General features: G+C 33.3%; 2 long non-coding RNA genes across 6 annotated transcripts; one reads left to right on the top strand and one right to left on the bottom strand.

The window, feature by feature from the left end:
• The first annotated feature begins 7,363 nt into the window (after window positions 1-7,363).
• On the top strand, window positions 7,364-9,648 carry LOC139862124 (uncharacterized). The gene is made up of 4 exons (XR_011764059.1): window positions 7,364-8,362; window positions 8,708-8,920; window positions 9,072-9,155; window positions 9,263-9,648. It is a non-coding gene; the product is annotated as an uncharacterized lncRNA (long non-coding RNA).
• Window positions 9,649-12,765: 3,117 nt separating this feature from the next.
• Window positions 12,766-17,416, bottom strand: LOC139861553 (uncharacterized). 5 transcript variants are annotated; one of them, XR_011763808.1, is made up of 8 exons: window positions 17,299-17,416; window positions 17,152-17,192; window positions 16,924-17,026; window positions 15,666-16,224; window positions 15,546-15,595; window positions 14,148-14,268; window positions 13,457-13,615; window positions 12,766-13,123 (listed from the first exon to the last, which is right to left on the bottom strand). It is a non-coding gene; the product is annotated as an uncharacterized lncRNA (long non-coding RNA). The 5 variants fall into 5 exon arrangements; XR_011763810.1 differs by having other exon boundaries at window positions 15,689-16,224; XR_011763807.1 differs by having other exon boundaries at window positions 15,546-15,800; window positions 16,079-16,224.
• Window positions 17,417-23,645: the final 6,229 nt, after the last annotated feature.

Here is a 23,645-nt window from a genome sequence, read left to right as displayed (position 1 = left end):
ATGTATATATATCATATTAAGATATATTCATACATGATAATATCATGATAATATAATAATTTAAAATCTCATTTGATATTATAAACATTGGGTTAACAACATTTAACAAGATCGTTAACCTAAAGGTTTCAAAACAACACTTACATGTAACGACTAACGATGACTTAACGACTCAGTTAAAATGTATATACATGTAGTGTTTTAACATGTATTTATACACTTTTGAAAGACTTCAATACACTTATCAAAATACTTGTACTTAACAAAAATGCTTACAATTACATCCTCGTTCAGTTTCATCAACAATTCTACTCGTATGCACCCGTATTCGTACTCGTACAATACACAGCTTTTAGATGTATGTACTATTGGTATATACACTCCAATGATCAGCTCTTAGCAGCCCATGTGAGTCACCTAACACATGTGGGAACCATCATTTGGCAACTAGCATGAAATATCTCATAAAATTACAAAAATATGAGTAATCATTCATGACTTATTTACATGAAAACAAAATTACATATCCTTTATATCTAATCCATACACCAACGACCAAAAACACCTACAAACACTTTCATTCTTCAATTTTCTTCCTCTAATTGATCTCTCTCAAGTTCTATCTTCAAGTTCTAAGTGTTCTTCATATATTCTACAAGTTCTAGTTACATAAAATCAAGAATACTTTCAAGTTTGCTAGCTCACTTCCAATCTTGTAAGGTGATCATCCAACCTCAAGAAATCTTTGTTTATTACAGTTGGTTATCATTATAATACAAGGTAATAATCATATTCAAACTTTGGTTCAATTTCTATAACTATAACAATCTTATTTCAAGTGATGATCTTACTTGAACTTGTTTTCGTGTCATGATTCTGCTTCAAGAACTTCGAGCCATCCAAGGATCCGTTGAAGCTAGATCCATTTTTCTCTTTTCCAGTAGGTTTATCCAAGGAACTTAAGGTAGTAATGATGTTCATAACATCATTCGATTCATACATATAAAGCTATCTTATTCGAAGGTTTAAACTTGTAATCACTAGAACATAGTTTAGTTAATTCTAAACTTGTTCGCAAATAAAAGTTAATCCTTCTAACTTGAATTTTAAAATCCACTAAACACATGTTCTATATCTATATGATATGCTAACTTAATGATTTAAAACCTGGAAACACGAAAAATGCCGTAAAACTGGATTTACGCCGTCGTAGTAACACCGCGGGCTGTTTTGGGTTAGTTAATTAAAAACTATGATAAACTTTGATTTAAAAGTTGTTATTCTGAGAAAATGATTTTTATTATGAACATGAAACTATATCCAAAAATTATGGTTAAACTCAAAGTGGAAGTATGTTTTCTAAAATGGTCATCTAGACGTCGTTCTTTCGACTGAAATGACTACCTTTACAAAAACGACTTGTAACTTATTTTTCCGACTATAAACCTATACTTTTTATGTTTAGATTCATAAAATAGAGTTCAATATGAAACCATAGCAATTTGATTCACTCAAAACGGATTTAAAATGAAGAAGTTATGGGTAAAACAAGATTGGATAATTTTTCTCATTTTAGCTACGTGAAAATTGGTAACAAATCTATTCCAACCATAACTTAATCAACTTGTATTATATATTATGTAATCTTGAGATACCATAGACACGTATACAATGTTTCGACCTATCATGTCAACACATCTATATATATTTCGGAACAACCATAGACACTCTATATGTGAATGTTGGAGTTAGCTATACATGGTTGAGGTTGATTCCAAAATATATATAGTTTGAGTTGTGATCAATACTGAGATACGTATACACTGGGTCGTGGATTGATTCAAGATAATATTTATCGATTTATTTCTGTACATCTAACTGTGGACAACTAGTTGTAGGTTACTAACGAGGACAGCTGACTTAATAAACTTAAAACATCAAAATATATTAAAAGTGTTGTAAATATATTTTGAACATACTTTGATATATATGTATATATTGTTATAGGTTCGTGAATCAACCAGTGGCCAAGTCTTACTTCCCGACGAAGTAAAAAATCTGTGAAAGTGAGTTATAGTCCCACTTTTAAAATCTAATATTTTTGAGATGAGAATACATGCAGGTTTTATAAATGATTTACAAAATAGACACAAGTACGTGAAACTACATTCTATGGTTGAATTATCAAAATCGAATATGCCCTTTTATTAAGTCTGGTAATCTAAGAATTAGAGAACAGACACCCTAATTGAAGCGAATCCTAAAGATAGATCTATTGGGCCTAACAAACCCCATCCAAAGTACCGGATGCTTTAGTACTTCGAAATTTATATCATATCCGAAGGGTGTCCCGGAATGATGGGGATATTCTTATATATGCATCTTGTTAATGTCGGTTACCAGGTGTTCACCATATGAATGATTTTTATCTCTATGTTTGGGATGTGTATTGAAATATGAAATCTTGTGGTCTATTATTATGATTTGATATATATAGGTTAAACCTATAACTCACCAACATTTTTGTTGACGTTTTAAGCATGTTTATTCTCAGGTGATTATTAAGAGCTTCTGCTGTCGCATACTTAAATAAGGACGAGATTTGGAGTCCATGCTTGTATGATATTGTGTAAAAACTGCATTCAAGAAACTTATTTTGTTGTAACATATTTGTATTGTAAACCATTATGTAATGGTCGTGTGTAAACAGGATATTTTAGATTATCATTATTTGATAATCTACGTAAAGTTTTTTAAACCTTTATTGATGAAATAAAGGTTATGGTTTGTTTTAAAATGAATGCAGTCTTTGAAAAACGTCTCATATAGAGGTCAAAACCTCGCAACGAAATCAATTAATATGGAACGTTTTTAATCAATAAGAACGGGACATTTCACATTTTTCTCTCAAAGTTCTCTCATCTTTCTCTCTTTTTCCTCTAAAAGATTGTAAGTAACTTGAGCAACTTTTTTCTTCTTCTCTTCTTGTAAAAATCGAATACATACATGAATCATCATCATCATTTGTTGTTTGCTACTTGTTCTTGATTTTGTTTAACTACTTGTCTTGTTAATTGTTGTTACTTACTTTCATGTTACAAGAATAAACTTTCTAGTTTGATTCTTCATATTAATCTTGTATTTTCAAGAACATACAAGAACTAACTTTCTAGTTATGTTCTACATACATTATGTCAAAATATTTAAAGTTCATGTGTTGTAACTCATACTTGTAAGTCATGTTAGTAAACTTTAAAGTTTACTTTCTTAAAGATCAAACTTTGGTTTGAATCTTTAAAGTATGAACAAACCATGAACTAATTACTTGTTTACCTAGCTTATTTACTTCATTTACTTACACTTTAATTTCATATTGTTGGTTAAATGGTCAAGTACTACAAGTTAGTCTTGATCTCATACTTTCTTGAACTAGAGTTAACTTTAAAAGTTCAAGAACATGTTAGTAAGTTTTCTTTAACTATAACTTTGTACACTTATGTTAGATCTAGACTTTTGAGTCTTGGATCTTCAAGATCAAACTAAGAACGATGTTATACAACTTAAGATCATGATTAGTTAGTTTACTTTCAAGTTTGTAACTTATTATTAATTTTAAAGTTCATGTATGTGTTAGATCTAAGACTTTGATGTAACTTTGGTTCATCAAAACACTTACAACTCTTAAGTGAAGTTGTGCTACATGTCTTGGACTTTCACAAGGGTTATGATGGTCAAAACTTGGTAAATATGATGTAAACACATCAATGAGTCGTACACTTGAAGCTATAGGCATCAAGGATGAGAACCATGATGAACATCAAACACCAAACTCACCGGAACCCATTATTTTTCTGCTTACTGTTCTCTGCCTACTGTTCTGCTGTTTCTGTAACAGAAAAGTAGACCTGGGCTGTTGTGATTATGATTTTCAAATAGATCTTTTCGAGTAGATAACTTTTCATATAGGACTCGTCTTAATCCGAGTTACGGTTTAGGATTTATGGCCCTCCGATCGTCACTATGTCCTTTAACGTTGTGCAGAAATTTCTGACCTACTCGCACTTAGACCGTCGCCATGGTCAAACGAAGACGAGTTTGCTTCTGTAAATTTTACCACACTTAAGGGACTCATATATGCAGCCATGTCCACTGGTCTCACCATAATTCAGTAAGGGTAGAGGCCGTGGTGACTGATCGAAATCAGCCTTTGTTTTAAACTACTTTCATAAACGAAACCTACTTTACGTCTTTTGTTTGATGATGAATGATGATGACCTTTATGACCTTAAATACATACTTTTAAACCTATTAAGACGATTTATTGACTTAGTACTATTTGACTTAGGTTGAGGACTTTCAGACCGATTACTTGCACACTTTTTCCGAACCGACTTTACGACTACATTATCATTGTGAGTTATAGCATTCCCTTTTTACTTTAACTTATTTTGGGAACAGAGAATACATGCAGATTTTATGTTTTACATACTAGGCACGAGTACTTAAACTTATATATGTGTGGGTTATACAACGGCATAAACATTCCCTTTAGCTCGGTAACGTTTAATCATTGGTTTTTGAACCGTGAACGCGAATCTTAGATATGAATCCATAGGGTTTGACATCCCCACTCGGGCTAGTAGCGCTAGCATTTAACGGGTGTTTAATACTTCGTAGACATACGCACGTGCCAAGTGTACTTTCCGGGGGTATAAACGTTAAGTTAGTTACCAAGTGCCCACGGTTAACATATACTTTATCATACTGTTTTGAAACACTCTTTGTAGCACTGAAATCTCGTGGCCTACCTTACATACTGTTATACTTAAACTATAGCTCACCAACCTTTGTGTTGACGTTTTAAAGCATGTTTTTCTCAGGTGCTTGAGGTTAGCTTCCGCTGTGTACTAGTAGTGCTGTAGACACCCGCTGCTTAGAGATGTCATCGCATGAACTACTTTATTTTGCATTCAAACATTAGTACTTTTGAACTATGACTTGTAACGACCGTTGTGGTCACGTACACTTATTATTTGCTTCTACTTAGTGAAGCATGCTTTTGGATTGTAAAACATTCGATGTTGGTTTAGACATCACTTTATTAATGAATGCAAACTCTTTTGAAAACGCACATAGTACTTAACCTTGTAATGATCCTGTTGTTGATGATTCGTACACGATGGTTTTGTACGGGCCATCACAGAGCATACCCCTACCCGCAAGTTAGAAGGCTGGACTCGAGAATTTAAATACCTAAAACGAGATAACAAAAAAGACTCTTATGACGTAACGAATAATAATATAAGTTTTTTAAAAAAAACTCTTAGCCCCTAACGAATAATATAAAGATTTAAAAAAAAAACTTTCGGATCTTCATAGAATGCTAGTAGACTTTGATTTTTTCTTTTTCTTGGACCTTTGAATGTTGTTTTGACTATTGTGTTTCGCTTTCGTTGCTTCGTTTGTGTTGTTCTAGTTCCCATATTTCTAAATCTCCGATTATGTCTATATATAAAAAATTGGGGATTTTTTTTTGAATAGTTGTTTTTTACAACTATTTTGCAAAACAATTTTAAAAAAAAAAAAAATATATATATATATATATATATATATATATATATATATATATATATATATATATATATATATATAAAACATGGTAAAACTGGCATAGCTAATGCCGGTTTGCCACTTTTAAACCAAACCGGCATTTGGAATGCCGGCTTGCGCATACGTGGACAACTTTTGCACTTTTACAGATGCTACTGAATAACTGGCATTCGGAATGCTGGTTTCCAGTCATAACGAACTCCCCAACCGTCCTCTTTAATAGCATTGATCACGACTATCTGTTTTCTAAATATGAACCTATAAAAAAAAAATGTCATGTGGAAAACCGACATTTCAAATGTCGGTTTGCAGCAAAATATAACCACGCTTTTGATCATCGATTTACACACACAAACAATCCCAAAACAAACCATCCAGACATAGCTTGGATGGCCACCAGGCCCCCAATGAAGCGAGAGGTTACGGGTTCGAATCCATCTATTGGAAAAATGGACGAACTTAATAGTGACCCTTGACTAGAGTGTATTTTTTCTGGCATCAGGGTGACACCTGGGTTTCCGATGTCCTGAGGTTTATCTGCTGCGAGGGGGCAATTTGCCCGTTCGTAGTAGGGGTTCCTCGGTTATAAAAATAAAAAAAAGAATCCCAAAACAATCTACAATCACACAAACTTGCTTCCGAATTTTCAAAGAACAATGAATCCCTAATATGCTAGATCGGTCCCAGTCAACGAAGAGATTTTGTTTTTGCAATCTCAACGAACTCATATGTCGTATGCGATTTTCATGGGGTGAGATTGATTGTGACCAAATAAAACCAAGACGATGTGAGCGGGGTATCCGAAATCGTATTGACGATCTTAATAATCAAAACGAAGAAACAGTTGCACAGGTCTACAAGTATATATTGAAAGAATGGGTTTAAATTTAGGGAATTGGGTACGATAATCGGTTCTTTTTGTTACACCCGGAACCACACAAAATATGATGTGGTTCTGTAAAAGGTTGCTTTTGTTACGACGATTTTGATAAGTAGGTTGGGGGGATGTTGGCCATCGGGTCGACACAAAAATGGGTTGAGGGGGACTTGTAAGCGATACGGGTTGAGTGCGTTGCGAACCTAGGTAATTGAAGTCAGAATCATCTACAACAAGAAGGAATTCTCATCCATCATCTTCAAAATTCGACTTTTATTTTTATGTGTTCAGAAAAATAAAAGTGTGTGAAGTTTATGAAAATGTCATCAAAACTTGATCAATTATTTATGGCAGAAAAACAGTAAAAAAAAAAGCAGTCAAACCGGTATTTGGAATGCCGGTTTAGGGCACGGGTCGACAAACCCTAGGTCACGGACTGAAAAGTGCTGGCACGTAGGCCACGCAGGCACAAACCGACATTCGAAATGCCTATTTTGGCGTAGCAAGTGGCAAACCGACATTCCTAATGTCGGTTTTACTTTGTTTACAATTTTTTTTGCTAAAAAAACATAGTTTTGTAAAATAGTTGTAAAAACAACTATTCAAAAAGAAATTCGAAATTCGGCCCCTAAAAAACCTGTGCCCCGAGCGGTCAATCACTGTGTTTCCCCTCTGGCTCCCCCAACAAGTTACATCAAGATCTTGTTGCCCCTTACCTGCAGGGCCGGTCGTGTTAAGGCTCCAGGCGAGTCGATAAAAAAATATCCCTCATTAAATGACATATTTATGGATATGCACCAAGTCAACTCTTTATAAGGCATATAAAAAATGGAGTTCGATAAACGAAATAGATCTTTTTAGGAGGCGGAACCTATTAATAGTCAACTCATTCTCGTGCCATTTTTAATTATCTAAATGAAAATTCTGTAGTATGAGGAGATAAGCTACGAATTATAAATTCATACATCATCTAAGAAAGTATCTTTATGTATTTTCGAAGTAAAATCCTCAATTATGTTGCCACCTTGCCATAATCCAGTGTTTTACCAGCATACATCCATTCTGAATAGTTCTTGCTCATCTTACTTCTATACTTTGGATATTGGTGGCAGCCGATGTAAATAACACTTATAGATATGATTGTTTCTCTAGCTTTAACATTGATCCTTTCCTTTGTTCAATTTCAAGTACAAAATGAGTAAAATGTAATAAACGCGATTTGTAACGTGTAATTAAACCACCCCAATCACTGTTATACTGTAGCTGAATTTTTTTTTTTTTAACCATTCTCATTTCATTCGCTCCCTCTTCCAGATCCTTCAACTTACAAACCCTCAATTCACAATCGTCCCAATGGTCTTAAGATCTATGATCAAAATTAGGGTTTCTAATTAATTTGTTACAATCGACTGAAGTTTTATCCATACGTTGGCCCTCTGCAACTCAATTAGGGTTCTGAATTTCTACTCCAATAAACAAAACAAAATCGAAACCGATACAGTTGTTAATCTGTAAATGTATGACGATGGAGTGCCGATACAGTTTGTTTTCAGTCTTTGTACCTGTTTGCTAGCGATTTTTCTTACCCTATCTGGTATGTGTTTGATTATAAGCTGCATCTGATTAACGGAGTTATACGGAGTAGTATAACTCCAATAATCAATAGCAAATGAATTTCGATTACACACACTTGATATTGATCTGATATACCAGGTATGTCTACAAGTGTAATTTAATCGATGTTTAACGACGCGATTTGACTATAAGTTTTGATAACCTAATTCGATTTAATTGATCAATCGTTCAGTGGATACCCAAAATCGACAGCGACCGGTCACGATCTGATTTAAAAATTTACGTTGAAGTGAATCAGAAGTGAGGTTTTGGTTTTGTAATTTGTCATTACGATATGTTTTTGTAATCTTCGTCTAAGTGTATCAAAGTTGGAGGTTTCTTATTATTTTTCTGTTAATTAATAATTATTTTAAGAAGTTTTCTAATGACAACCCTAAGGGTTGTCATTAAGATATTTGGACATGTTAATTATGTTTGTACATTCAATGTAACTACTCATTCTCTAGAAATAACCACCACTAAGTCAACAAATGTATCACAAGTTAATGCATAAATTTTTTCTTAAAGACAACCCTAAGGGTTGTCATTAGAAAACTTCTTATTTTAAATCACTCTAAACATCTTCTTATGGATTTTTTGTTCAAGAAAATCAAATATGAGATTGTGGAAACTGATATCCACGGGTGAGTTACATATGATGTGTTACAAGTATTGCAGAAATAATTGTTTCTCAAAACATAAGCAGACTCAGGTAGTAACAAGAACCATTCACATTGTGAATCTGAGGTACAATTAACTCTCGACTGTCAAACCTATGAGTTGCACTTCACATAGATGCTGCTGATGATGTTCATCTAGGTGAGTGTTTCAAAATAAAGATTTTTTTATATGTTATTTGTATATTTGTGGTGTACGTCTTGAGTTGACGTGTAAAAATAGTTGATTGATTAATTTTGTGATTACTTCTTCGCGTAATCCGTTTGAATAAATCTTTACATTTTGTCTATAGGCTCTCAAGTCAGCTGATATGATACTAATTCTCGCAGGTGCATTCAACATGTGGTGTACATCTTGAATTGACCTGTAAAAATAGGTGATTGATTAATTTTGTGATTACTTCTTTGCGTAATCCATTTGAATAGATCTTTACATTTTGTCTATAGGCTCTCAAGACAGCTGATATGATACTAATTCTTGCAGGTGCATTCAACATGTGCTCACAGTAGCATGAATTGCATTGGAACAAATCTTGGTTCAGGTTCTGTATATTAAACAGATCGTGATAGATGAAATATTGAGCCCCATGGTCATTTGAGTATTATTTGATTATTACATTGAGTTGGTTAAAAGAAGTAACTACAAGTTTAAATTCGTTTATGGTGATTAGAAGATAGAAATTGATACTGACAGGTGGAGACAGTCAAGTCTTTTAACTTAAATTACAATTTAAAGCTTTCAGAGATATACAAGAAATCTTATGTATAGAGTCTTTTGAATTATCAGCTTATAAGTTTTCAGGGTGTTATACTTTGATGTGGATCCAAATAACTGATTTGTTTCACTTAATTCATATTGTTATTTGACCATTTTGTGAATTTTTTTTGTTTTTTGTTTTTTTATTTATTTATTTAATTTTTTTTGTTTTTTTTTGTTTTTTTTTTTTTTTTGAGGTTATTAGCCTTGGATACTGATTCTTTTTGCTTATTTGATATTTATACTTTTTGAGTTATAGTTTATTTGTAAAATGTTTTTTTTTTGGACGCTTTAATCTCTATTTTAAGATTTTAAGATGTGCTAACGTGCATGACCATGTTAACAATATATTTATCAAAACTAACTATTCTTGATTGTTAGTGATTTGGATCGGGCATGAATTATTACCTTCATGAATGTGCTTCTTGATTCAATTATTCATTGCGATTGAAGCCCAAAGTAAGTGAACGTTTATAAGTTGAAGATGCTCTAAGGGAACTTTTATAAGTTGACATATCCGATCGTTAATTGTTGTTTGATGTTTTATGTGTTTGTATGATTCAATTTTTACATGTACACTTTGGGTGAAATTCAACCAGTGAACATTTAGGATAACATATGGTTTACTAGATTTGGTAAATTGGTTGTACTTGGTTTTAAGAGTATTAATGATCATTTTGATTATGGTTAGCATGTTATGATCAATACAGTGTGTTAAGTAAGGGTTTGTAAAAGATTAAATATGATAGGATTGCTGATTGAAAGATGTTGGTATGCTTGAATGATCAAAGGTATATGATGTTAGTATGTGGATTAAAACACAATTGGGTGTGACTATTTATATTCAAAACTCTTAAATTTCAGGGTCATGAGAATCAAGCTCAACAAGCTTCAGCCATGGCAGCCATCTGTTACTTCACTTTTCAATTAAATGGTGGTGCTAAAGCTACTTCACCGAATAGAAACATTATAAAAGTGAAGAAGTTCCATATTTTGTAGGTTCATTGATACACATTATGTAAGAACTAATAGATTGATGACGGGCTTAAAAGACATTAATTGAAGCCAGTGAAAAATGAATCAGATTCCCATGGTCCAATCAATGGTGGTGGTGGTGGAATGTAATAAACTACGGATTATTTCTTTAGATTATCTTAAAGCCGTCCTTAGGATTTGGTGACTTTTCAATATGTTACTTTTTTCATTTTCGTTGTCACACATACACGGGTAAATCCTCTAAAAATTGTGTTTATTCGTTTTCGTTGGAGTTCCTGATGCTCACGTCATCATCCTCGAAGAGAATCAATTATCTGGTACCATCTTATTTCTTTAATTAAATGTTTTTATGACCTGCATTATAAGTTCAAACTCATTTTATTAAGAAAAATATGAACATTTTTTTACCCTGGGAGGATTAATAGTTTTTGTATGTATCAATGGCCAAAGAAATATACTATTTTATAGTTCTATACATTATCCTGAAAGTACTACTGAAGTAATCTCTCTGTTCCTCAAACAAAAATTTTCATTATTAAAAGAAAATATTTATATTTATTATTTTTTATAACTTGTAGTTGGTCTTTTTGGTTAAAAAGAATAACCCAACTGGAATAATGATGCAAATGTGGGAAGATCTCAAAAAAAGAAAAGCTAAAGATGGAGGTTTAGATGTTATTGATACTTATGTGTTTTGGAATATCCATGGACCTACACCTGACAATGTACAATTTTTTTTTTTTTTTTTTCTTTTTTATCCTTATAACATGTTTAATTTTATGATATTTGTATGGATTATACTGATTTGATAAGGTTATATTTTTTGGTGGACTTATTACAGTATAACTTTGAAGGAAGATATAATTTAGTAAGGTTTCTAAGTTGGCTCCGTATATGCATCTTAGATTTGGACCATTTGTTTGTGCATAGTAGAATTTTGGGTAATTTTATTTAACTATAATTGGGCTTTACCCTTTGTAAGATTTTGGTAGTTTTGATTGAGATATAACTGTGATTCATGCTAACCATTTAATTTTTATCGAAGGGGTTTACCTGTTTGGTTGAAGTCTCTACCTGGAATCAGTTCTGATAATGCACCATTCAAGGTCTATCTTTATCTCAAAATTCCCCGTTTTATACTTTTGTTATTCAGTATGTAGTATTCAAACTGTAAACTATAAAGGGTAGAACTTTTGAGAAACTCATTAAAGATTATTGTACATGTAAAATGGGTTGGTTGGGTAACGAGTAGAAATCTATTTATTAGTTTAGTGTCATGGAATATTTGTAACATACAATATGTACGAATATTAACGTATTACTATATCAACTTTTTAAGCCACCGTGCAACGCACGGGTTATTAAAGCTAGTTTTAAATATAAGTGTATATCTTGGACTTTTTGTTGCACCTTATTTTCTTGTTGCCCTCATGCATAACCCTTGTATCTCACAAGTCGGGTCGGGCATGTTCACCAGTACATTTGTTTGTACTTAAATACATGATTGCTAGATTTGTGTTACATTTGAAACTTGAGTCATCGCAAAAACTTAACTCGCTTATAGATAGTTTTGATTTTAATGGTTTTTTTTAGGTGCGAGGTTCCCGTTTTCGCTTGTCTCTTTGTATTCCATGGTTAAGAGTGTTTTCCTTTGGAAAACGTCCTCATTTCTATATGAGTATTCGTTTTTTTCGTAAAAATAAAAAAAATAAAAAAGGAGAACATGCTATAGTTTGAAGTCTTTGTCACAAATTAGGCGTTATCTCAGTTTCCAAGTTATTAAACTTCAAACTAAATTAATTTCTAATGAACTGTAATATGTATTTCGTCTTTATTCGGTTCTTTGTTCGGTTAATATGTTTATTTTTTTCGAGTTGTTAGGGAGGCTCATTTATAGTTAGTTTTTTGTTTAGTTGGTTGCTTTCTTGACTCGAGCCTTCCCGTTTCCCCTAGTCCTTTAGTATTTCCTGTTGAGAGTGTTTTCATGTGAAAAACAGCTTTGTTTTTATATGAGTTTTCGTTTTTTCGCAAAAGAAAAAAAAAAGAACAGAAATATGTGATCTAAATTGATGTCAAACTCAATATGTGTCACCCGTTATGAAAAGAAACTAGTGCGTTGGCCCGCGCTTCGCTGCAGGTTTTTGACGATCGTAACACTAACATCTTAAATACTTTCTTTTCGCTATGCTGTCAAATCTAAGCGTGAATGATGGTGTCTATAATAAAATCATATCAAAAAAATGGAATGGTAAGTTGCTGTAATTGAATGTTCACATGGTCATATATGAAATTTACACAAAATATTATATACAACGTAATAGGTGAGTCCGCGCTTCCCTCTAGATTGAGGTAGATAAATCAAATCCAGAATAGAATTAGTAGCTTACAATGTACTTGTTGGCCAAAGAATCATACGTACTTGTGCATTTATTACTTGTGCATTTTGAGGACATTCCACTAACTGTTATGCTTACAAAGTTGACAGCGAGCACAAAATACGAAGTTTTTTCCTGGTTTTACAGTCAATGACCTTCAATAAAGAGAATATTCAATTGAGAGTTTGATCAGTATTCTTTAGAAGATCATCCGTATCTGCAGCAAATCAACTATAATCCTTATCATTTGTATTTTCAGCATTTTCAACGCTATGTACTAAAAAAAATATTAGATAATGGAAGTCTAAAGCATAAGCACATAAAGATTTTTAATAGAAAAAGCAACAGACATGACAAAACTTCTCAACTATAGGTGATAACATATAGTATAGCCCATGTAACATCAACATCTTTTTTTGCTGATGCGGGAGTTGAGTTTGAAGTCGACTCATATATTGTATAAACATCCATATATTGTAATCCCAAAAACCACAACAATAGTGAAAGGAAAGAAGAAGAAAATCATAAACAAAAACGAAAAAATACTAACCTGTAAAAAGTTACGACAACCTGAAAAACCTGCCAAAATAAAACATCAAACCATAGAATAAAACGTGAGATGGAAAAATGCTAGTAACAAAAATCAGTTGAACGGATAATAAAATAGAAGTTACTTCACAATGATTGCACCAACAGCCGTATAAAGAACCTACAATAGCAAATAAGAAACCCCAGGAAATAAGTTACATAAAATACTTTTGGAAAAAAATAATAAACAACTGTAAGAGAAAAAAATAGAAGAAGCTAAAGAAATCTTCGATGGAAGCATGCAAGAGAGAATCGTAAAGTTATTAAACGGAGAAGAAAATTGGTATATGATACTTCGCGGGAAAAACGAATAGGCGAAAAGGAAGGAGGTGACGACGGTGGCTTGCCAGAAGAACCTGGAACAACACGATGGCGGAGAAAACAACAGTGGTTGTGACGGGATGGTTGCCCGGAGATGGTGAAGGCAGAGAAAACCCTAACCTTTTTAGTTTAACAATACACCGACGGTGAGATAGTGGTGGCGACGGACACGATGTTTGGTGGTGGTGGCAACGACGATATTTACAGATAGTTCGTGCGTTGCAGTGGAAATATGTTTAATGCTAGTACGTGCTCGTATATGTGGTAATTGAGACACGTAATGGTGAAAGTTATATCATCGTATATACTTCATAATATATTGCAGGACTTACATCATAATGAATATACATATTCCCCCAACATGAACAAAATGTAAGCAGCAAACCACTTGACTAAAGCATCAATGTAGGCTGTTGCCTTCATGCTTTGCGCTGGGTGATTGTAGTAATAAACCTGCAATACGTACATCAAAATTCAGTTATCAGTCTATGATGGTGTGGCTAGCATACTAAAATTCTGAATCTAAACACATGAAGTTATGAACAAATATTTACAAAGGTCACTAATTCAATGCTGAACTTAATCTTAATAACAATCAAATTCTAAATCTAAGGAGTTCAAACTCAAAATTATGGGAAAAAAATGTGAAGATCTTAATAAATGCGTATGATCAAATTTTTAGTGATGTGCAAACTTTGAGTTTTTTATGATTCTAAATGACTTCCTATATCAAATGAATCATGCTTCAATACTTAACACATACAAATCACCTAATTTGCTAGAAAACTTATTCAAATACAACCTACTGTTCAACTATAAATGCTAATTCAAGAGTAACAACAACAACAACAACAATACTCAATCCAACGAAAGTGGGGTATGGGGGAGGTGAGTGTAGACAATCATTCCTCGTACCCTAGATTAGAAGGAAGTCACTACTCCACCCGCGGGTATAGAACCCGCGCCTAGATAAGGTCGTCCCTCCCTCTACTCTAGCGCAAAAGAGATTGCTTCCTAAAGGACCTCTGGCCCGAAGAGCTCATAAGAACGAAATAGAGAGGGCAAATGATACGTACCTGTACGAGTAATGAGCGCCTAGCAAGAAGCAACCATACACAGTAACCATAAAGGGGACACATATAGCAGTAATGCACAACAGTAGGGCAAAGAGCATGAATAAAATAGTGCACATAACCATTTAATTTCAGGTAGACATACAGACAAACAAAATATATACATATACATATACATATACATATACATATACATATACATATACATATGCTAATTCAAGAGTAACTAATCCGAATTCCACCTCTAACAACAACAAACTCGTAAGATCATAGGTATTTGACATTTATCGAAAAAAGTCAAATAATTTGATACTCGATCAACACTTGAAATGAAACAGTTAAATTCCAGAATTTGTAACCTAATTATATTAAGTGCAGTATATGGTATCCATTGCTATTTACTGGATTTTTAAGATCTTAAGTTAGTAACTAAAGATATTCTAAAAGCACGGCTATCACAGGTTAATGATAGCTTACGCCATGTTGTGTTTTGCCTCTTGTTAAATGCAATTACACTATGATTTACTAATACTATGCAGCTATTGAAAGGCGGATTATTGTCCAAAAAATAAAAATAAAAACTTCACCACAAAGACGTCCCACATACGTATTTACAATCGCATTAAACTTAAACATTAGTTTGAAGCAAAAAGTTACCTTAAACAACGGTAATTTTTCAACGCTCTTCTTTATCATGATCATCTTCACTGTTAAATGAAAAAAACAAATGAAACTGAACATAGAGCTTCAAGGAAAATGTAGAAATACAACACTTACATTAATTTGAATCAAAAAGTTACAATCAACCACAGCAAGTTAGACAATGGTCTTTTTTATCGCGATCAGCATCTTCAACTTAGGTATTACTCCGTAAACCGGAAGTTAGAAAAAAAAATGTGCCTGAACATAAAGCTTCAACAAAAAGTAGTAATATATCACTTAAACAATTCATCAAACACTTGTATATTCAACAACATGCAACTATCCATAGTCTACCAACACACATAAAAAATCAACAATTCAAAAATGATGTATAATGTGTTAATGTCCAGTATACGTCAAAGTGTCTCTTAGTGATACGGTTCATATCTCCTTGAATAGGGCCTCTATGTACTAATTAAATAAGTATTTTAGCTTTGTAAATACTACGCTGATATTGTTTTATGTAATTAGTATTATGCAAGTCTTACCATCTCGTCAATTAACATGCAACAATAGCCGCGTGGAGTTGGATCTGATAGTTTTTTTGCAACCCAATTTATTTTACAGCCTTGCTTCGATGACCTTACATGTGTCGTCAGGCTTTAGGGGACCGACACCTATTATTTGTACCATCCTGGAAAAAAAATGCAACAAACCTTGTTAGTTAAATGATTTTGTGTTTTTCTTATTGAAGGTATATAATGGTTTAAGATCAATGCAACACCCATACCAAATGAAGTACCCCCACACATCATTTACTATATGATTACATGAGCGTTTTTTTCTTTTTTTGCCACTTTTTTAGTCGCCATTACGTTACAGAACAATAATACTGAATACGGATAGTGATACAAATTACTCTAAAGCAAACCAATTGACCATAAAACATTTTAATAAGAACATTTGCAAAAGCTTACTATAATCAACAAACAAATGTGCCTCCAAAATAAGACACGATATACTTATTTAAATATAGAAATCAAAAGTCTAATAAATCATATTGGCAATCAAGCATCACATAAGCTGTAAACTGCCTACTCATACTGATTATAATCTTACATCATCACATGAACAAAAACATACTCACATTAGAAAATGGTAAATGTACATTCAAATAATACCGTATGAATAATCAAAGAGATAATACATATCTGGTCTAAAATTAAAAACTGTAATAATTGTAAAATATTTTTGTTTAAAACAAATACATTACAGTATTACACACACAAATATCCAATCATAGAACTAAACTACTAACAACGACTCCATCCGATAAAAAAAGCAAAGTTTAGATCAAATAAAATGTGTAATTAAATATAATCGAAATTGTTACCTCATGGATTCTTTTTCCAGCAGGACAATTAGACCTATTGCTCTCATCTTTGTAGTCTCGTAAACCAAGTTTCCAGTAACGGATTTTGAATCCAACCAAAACCCTAATTAAAATACAAATTGATAAGATTGGGTTTGAAACGGTAGGATAAAAAAGAAATTTTGACAATTGCGTAAAAAAATTTGAATAACAAAAATAGCTTGCTCAGAATAACTGAAATTAACGAACCTGTAGCGATTAGTCTGGCGAGCGGCCATTTTTGCAATACTCTGGCGATGATCGTATTGTAAAATTTATATCAACACCCATTGGTAGGGATCTAAGAGGTAACAAAGAATTGTAACTAATTGGGGAAAAAAAGAACGAAACGGTTACCTTTCAATTTGTAAAAAGCTTTGAATGTCGATTAAACAATCGCTGGAGTAATCGCTGGAGTGAGCGGCCGGAATCCTTGTTTAGAGATACGTATGATAGACGGAAGCAAGTAAATCAGGCAAAATAGGTTTTAAAAAAAATGGGTCGGGTTAGGGAACAATTTGGGTCATAATAGTTGTTACTGTTAACGCATGGAAGTAGCCAATCAAATTTTGACACCAAATACCACAATTTATGTATATATAAATATAAATACGTGTCTAGCTTGTTTTAATATTATTAATTATTATTAATTATTAATTAACCATTAATTATTATTATTATTATTATTATTATTATTATTATTAATTAACCACATATACTAACTACTATACTAACTACTACCAAGTTTTTGGCTGTCTCGCCCCAAGCCCCACCCAAATTTGGTTCAAAACCACATAAGGGGAGAAGGGGAAAAAAATCAAACACCTCACTCAAACTATATCCAACTTTCAAATTCAGTCCTCATATTAGGGATGCAAAATATAACTTATTATTTTAATTAAAAATCTTAACCAAACTTCACCCATACTTTTAACGGAACATATCTTTCCGCTCGCCTCACGTTAAATTTTTTCGAACCCACCGTTCAACAAAAAAATCTTACGAATACAACGGGACTAACTATACTGGCTCTATTGTGGATGTCCCTGCGGGAAAGGCTATGCTAGGGCGTGTGGTCGACGCCTTGGGAGTACCTATTGATGGAAGAGGGGCTCTAAGCGATCACGAGCGAAGACGTGTCGAAGTGAAAGCCCCTGGGATTATTGAACGTAAATCTGTGCACGAGCCTATGCAAACTGGGTTAAAAGCGGTTCATTTGATTAGGACATTACACAATGATCCGAACACTTTGTCGCATCTCTTCGATACGAATACAGTAACGATCATAACGATCTCCTCTGGTACCTACTGGTACGTCAGGATCCGATTGGTCATGAACATCGTAACACAAGAGGGATTATTGGAACTTCAGAAATTGATAGAAAATTTGACAATGGTCTTTGATGAAAAAAATATATATAAATCTTGTCCAAACATCCTATCCATCCTAATCGATGAGAAAAAGGTGTGTGCAAGGGATTATCTTTTAGCAAGACTTGACTCAGAGTATGATTGCGAGTCGTTACATATGTTAGGTCAGTTTACGCTTGAGGCGCTGATTGAGCATGTGCTTTGTTTGCTCTTTTCAGATAGCTGCTATACCATACCTTTTGACTTAACTCTACTCTAGTAGTCGCTAGACTCACTATAGTAGTCCGTCCGGCTGCTCTTGCTGAAATCATTACTCTTCATTCTCCCGTGGTCTAGCAATTGCGCTCCCTAGACCACTACCATGTAGTTAGGTAGGGACAATCAATCCGGGAATCTAGGAATGAATGGGGATCCCTATCAATATCAAAATGAATAAAATAGAATGAAATATATTACCTTTCTCTCACTCAATAGATGTATCTGGTCTGATACGGTACAGTACAATACGAGACAATGGAATGCAATGGGATAGATGGTAGAGGGCTGCCTGCGCCCAAAAGCGATGATTCACTTGTCCCCTTGTAAAGGTGAGGGAACCTGAGTTCAGTTTCTCAAAAATCAAAATAAATGACTGTAAGGAACCAACGATTGTCGATTCTTAAACAACCTATATTCTCCACACTTAATCAGTATTTGATAGATTATCCAACCCCGAGCAATCTTAGTTATTGGTGGGGGTTCGGTCCGTTAGCTGGTATTTGTTTAGTCATTCAGATAGTGACTGGCGTTTTTTTAGCTATGCATTACACACCTCATGTGGATCTAGCTTTCAACAGCGTAGAACACATTATGAGGGATGTTGAAGGGGGCTGGTTGCTCCGTTATATGCATGCTACCTTAAATTGTTTTTTTAGTCTTCATCATTTACTCCCCTTTCTTTTAGTAGGCGCCAGTCTTCTTCATCTGGCCGCATTGCATCAATATGGATCAAATAATCCATTGGGTGTACATTCAGAGATGGATAAAATTGCTTCTTACCCTTATTTTTATGTAAAGGATCTAGTAGGTTGGGTAGCTTTTGCTATCTTTTCTTCCATTTTTATTTTTTATGCTCCTAATGTTTTGGGGCATCCCGACAATTATATACCTGCTAATCCGATGACCACCCCGCCTCATATTTTACCGGAATGGTATTTCCTACCGATCCATGCCATTCTTCGTAGTATACCTGACAAAGCGGGAGGTGTAGCCGCAATAGCACCAGTTTTTATATGTCTGTTAGCTTTACCTTTTTTTAAAAGTATGTATGTACGTAGTTCAAGTTTTCGCCCGATTCACCAAGGAATATTTTGGTTGCTTTTGGCGGATCGCTTACTGTAACAACCCTCACTTTTCGACTTCTAAATTACTGAATTAACCCTAGGGTTATATGTCTGACTATATGTATTAAGGGTTGTTATATACAATTAAATATTGACCGAATAGTAATTTTTAGTCAACAATGTACGCTTAAATAAATAATATATTATTAATTTATATAATTTGACATAATTTAACTAAGTATAAAAACTTTGTATCACTTTTATTATTTAGTTAATGTATTATATATTTAACTATATAATAAATCCAATTATATATAAATGTAATAATATTTACAAACTTACTAAAACTATAGTTTAATAATTAAAATCATAATTATTATTAAAAATACAAAATACCGAATTATTTATTATTTTTATGCAAAATTTGTATTTATTAATTAAATAAAAAAAATAAAATAAAATAAAATAAAATATTATTGACAAATATTCTTGGAAAAGCATTAAATCAATTTGTTTATTTATATAAAAAAAATCCTTAAAATAAATGAAAAAATAAATAAATAAATAAATAAATAAATAAATAAATAAATAAATTACTTTTTAATTAAAAATTGTAATGGAAAAACTACTTTTATTATTTTATTTTGTGCATTATCCCATGACCTAACATTTAATACTTTTTAATTTTAAAATCCCATTAAGAATTAAAATATTTCTTTTTTTTTTTTAATTATTTTATTCTTTTTACCTAATTTTTTCAAGTATAAATAGCCCTCATTTCTCATTCAAACTCACACCAAAATTTCTCTCATTCTCTCTTTGAAGAATTACTACTAGTAAGTATTCTTTTCTTACTTTTTTTTTACTTTTTACTTTTTACTTTTTTTACTTTTAACTTTTTACTTCGGTTATTATTTTTACCGAAACATGTAAATAATGTTATAAATTATATGCAATTAAAAATAAAATAAATAACATGTATACACTATTACTATTACTATTACTAGCACCTATAACCTACTACTTATATTGTAACATAAAAACATTTTGGGATATGTATTAGAGATGTATAGATCTTCGAACTTTCTTGACGAATGGTTTCTATGAGATTCTAGGCAGAGGGTTTGGATTTATGATTTAAAGGGTCCTATGGCTCAAGCCCCTAGATCTAAATTAGCCATTCGAAGGGAAAGAGGTGATTGGAAGCTTATCTAATACGGCAAGTATCCTAAAATGGAAAACACTGATAAAAGTAGAAACTCTCTAGTCATAGAAACTTAGTAAAATAAGAAACTTTCTAAAAATGGAAACTTTATAAAAATAGTAACTTACTAGGAATAGAAACTTAGTAAAACAAACTATACTTAAACACATACTTAAACTTAAACATGGGCAAAACACTTAACTACTCTTAAATGTCAATAGGTTGACATTCCTGCTCACTCGTTCAACTCTTTATTCCAAGGAATAACTCTCTCTCTACTTACTAAGGTGAATTCATAGCCCCTCTTTATTGCTAGCAAATTTACTTACTTTTACTTGGGGTGAGACACATGTTGTTTTTACTTTTTACACTTTAGACACAAGTACCAAACTGTTAAACTATGCTATACCCGGCTATGTCCGACTAAGTCCCTACAGTGATATTTTTAATTGCTGCGGCATGCTTAATTATTGGGGGTAGGCCTATCGGGAGTAACGTCCCCGATACATTTGACTAAGTCTTTGTATTACTTAATAATGAAATTAAACGACAAGGACCGAACAACTTGTCACGGGACAAACAACGTTTAGTCTAAATATCACGCACTGGCATAACTTTTTGATCCTGCGGGAAATCAACTTTACAAACTAAATCTTGTGGTCTAAAACAACGACAAACTTTTTGTTAAACCTATGAACTTCACTCAACCTTTTTGGTTGACACTTTAGCATGTTTTGTCTCAGGTGCTGTTTGATTCAAGCTCTTATACTTACCGTTTATGTGATGCTACGTGGACATATGATCAAGAGATATCGCATTTATTACTTCTGCATGTGAACATTTACGATATTGTTATTCCTGTCATTGTAACGACATTTCATTTTCCGCTGCGTACTCATTAAAGTTAAATTCATCATTTAGTATTGTTCTCGTTTATTATAATATGTTGGTATGTTTTGATATTAGTGACGTTCCTTCCAGACCCTATTGGGAGGACGTTACAGATTGGTATCAGAGCATAACCAGGCTGTTATAGAGAACCAGGATTGCATTTTTATGTGTGCCTTACTTGTTAGCTAGGGTGCCTTAGCAATCTAGGAAACTATAACCTTTCCTGCCTTAGAATTAAAGCACTTAGGATTGCCCCATAATCTTAGCGATTATGCTTTAATAAACTTGACTTAAAGATTCTAATCAAAATATCCTTCCTAATGTTAGGATGTCTAATTATCATCAAACGATCAAAATGAATCTTTTCAAGCCAACCGAAAAAGATACTGAAAGGTCTTCCACAGAAAGACCAGTCCAAAGTCCACCTTATGGCTTTGGTGGTCCTCCCTCACCAAATTATAGCCCAAATACTACTCTAAAGTTACATGGGTCTCCTGAATACTATCCAACCCCGAGGAATAAAGACAAGAGGAAATGTCTTGAAGAAACTGGGCCGTCAAAGAAAAGATCCCGATCTCCTTTCTACGATGAAGTTGATGCCAAGTACGAGCTCATGAATCTGCGAAAAACTACCGATGACCTAATTCGCCATATTGCAAGGATCGATTTTCAAATGAAGGAAAAAGAACTAGCGATCAAGAAGCTCATGGAGGAAAATGCTGAACTAAAGAAAGAGATAAAGTTGGTGAAGTATGAAGGTGATAGAAATACCCGATGGGGGAAGCAATCTCTCTCCTACCTAAGAGAAGATGTTGACCTTAGATTGAAGATGGAGGAAAACCGCGTGAATAATCAACTTTCTATAAGGGACCACAAGTACCATGTAATCAACAATGAAGTTTCTAACCTTTATGATAATCTCGAGTTCCTGCATGAGAAACAAAAGGCGAAGAATGAGAAAGTTGAGAAGTTTATGAAGAAGGTTGAGGGCGAGAAGAAGGAATATGAATCTTAATATTCTTTAGTTATCTTTCTATTTTCCATCTATGTAAAGGCTATGTCTTAAAACTATTTCTATTTCCGAATCATATATTAAAAGGCTTATTTAATGCCTAGTTCCTTAATAAAATAAAGTGTTTTATTTATATCATGTGATATTAATACTTTATCTTATTCCTACTTGTAATTGCTCAAATTTGTTAACTTATCCGACTTATGTTCACTTTTATGTAGTGACATCATGGTTCGTTCAGCTGCACCTACCGTTAACAATGTTGTGTTAACTACTGAGCAATTCCAACAGTTACTCGCTGCCACCCAAGGCAACGCCCAAGCTAACCATGCTAATCCACAACCGAAACCTTGTTCCTACAAGGATTTTTCAAACTGTCATCCTCCTGCATTTAAGGGGACTGAAGATGCTGTCGAACTAGTCCGTTGGTTCGAGAAGATGGAATCTATTTTCCGTATTTGCAACTGTGGTGATAACGATCGAGTAAAGTATGCCACTAGCTTATTGGGTGACAATGCTTTAACTTGGTGGACTGCTCATGCCAAGTCCATAGGAATTGATAATGCTAATGCAATTCCATGGGATGAACTCAAAAGCATGATGGTCAACAAATTCTGTCCTCGAAGTCAAGTTCAGAAACTTGAAGCTGAGTTCTGGGAACTCAAGGTCAAGGGTACTGACATTGAGAACTATACCAATCGTTATCTGAAGCTTTCTACTCTATGTCCTGAAATGTTTCCTACTGAAGCTAGAAGAATTGAGCGGTATATTGAAGGTCTTCCCGAGGATGTTCAAGGGAATATTATTGCTGCTGAGAAGGTTACTTTGGATGCTGTGATTCTCATGGCACAAAATCTCATGTTGGCCAAGAGAAGAAGGGCGTCGACCAATAAGCAAGTTGAAA

The sequence above is a fragment of the Rutidosis leptorrhynchoides genome, chromosome 8, assembly GCF_046630445.1.
Source record: "Rutidosis leptorrhynchoides isolate AG116_Rl617_1_P2 chromosome 8, CSIRO_AGI_Rlap_v1, whole genome shotgun sequence".
Classification (NCBI taxonomy): Eukaryota; Viridiplantae; Streptophyta; class Magnoliopsida; order Asterales; family Asteraceae; genus Rutidosis; species Rutidosis leptorrhynchoides.
This window is presented reverse-complemented; position numbering and strand designations above follow the sequence as displayed.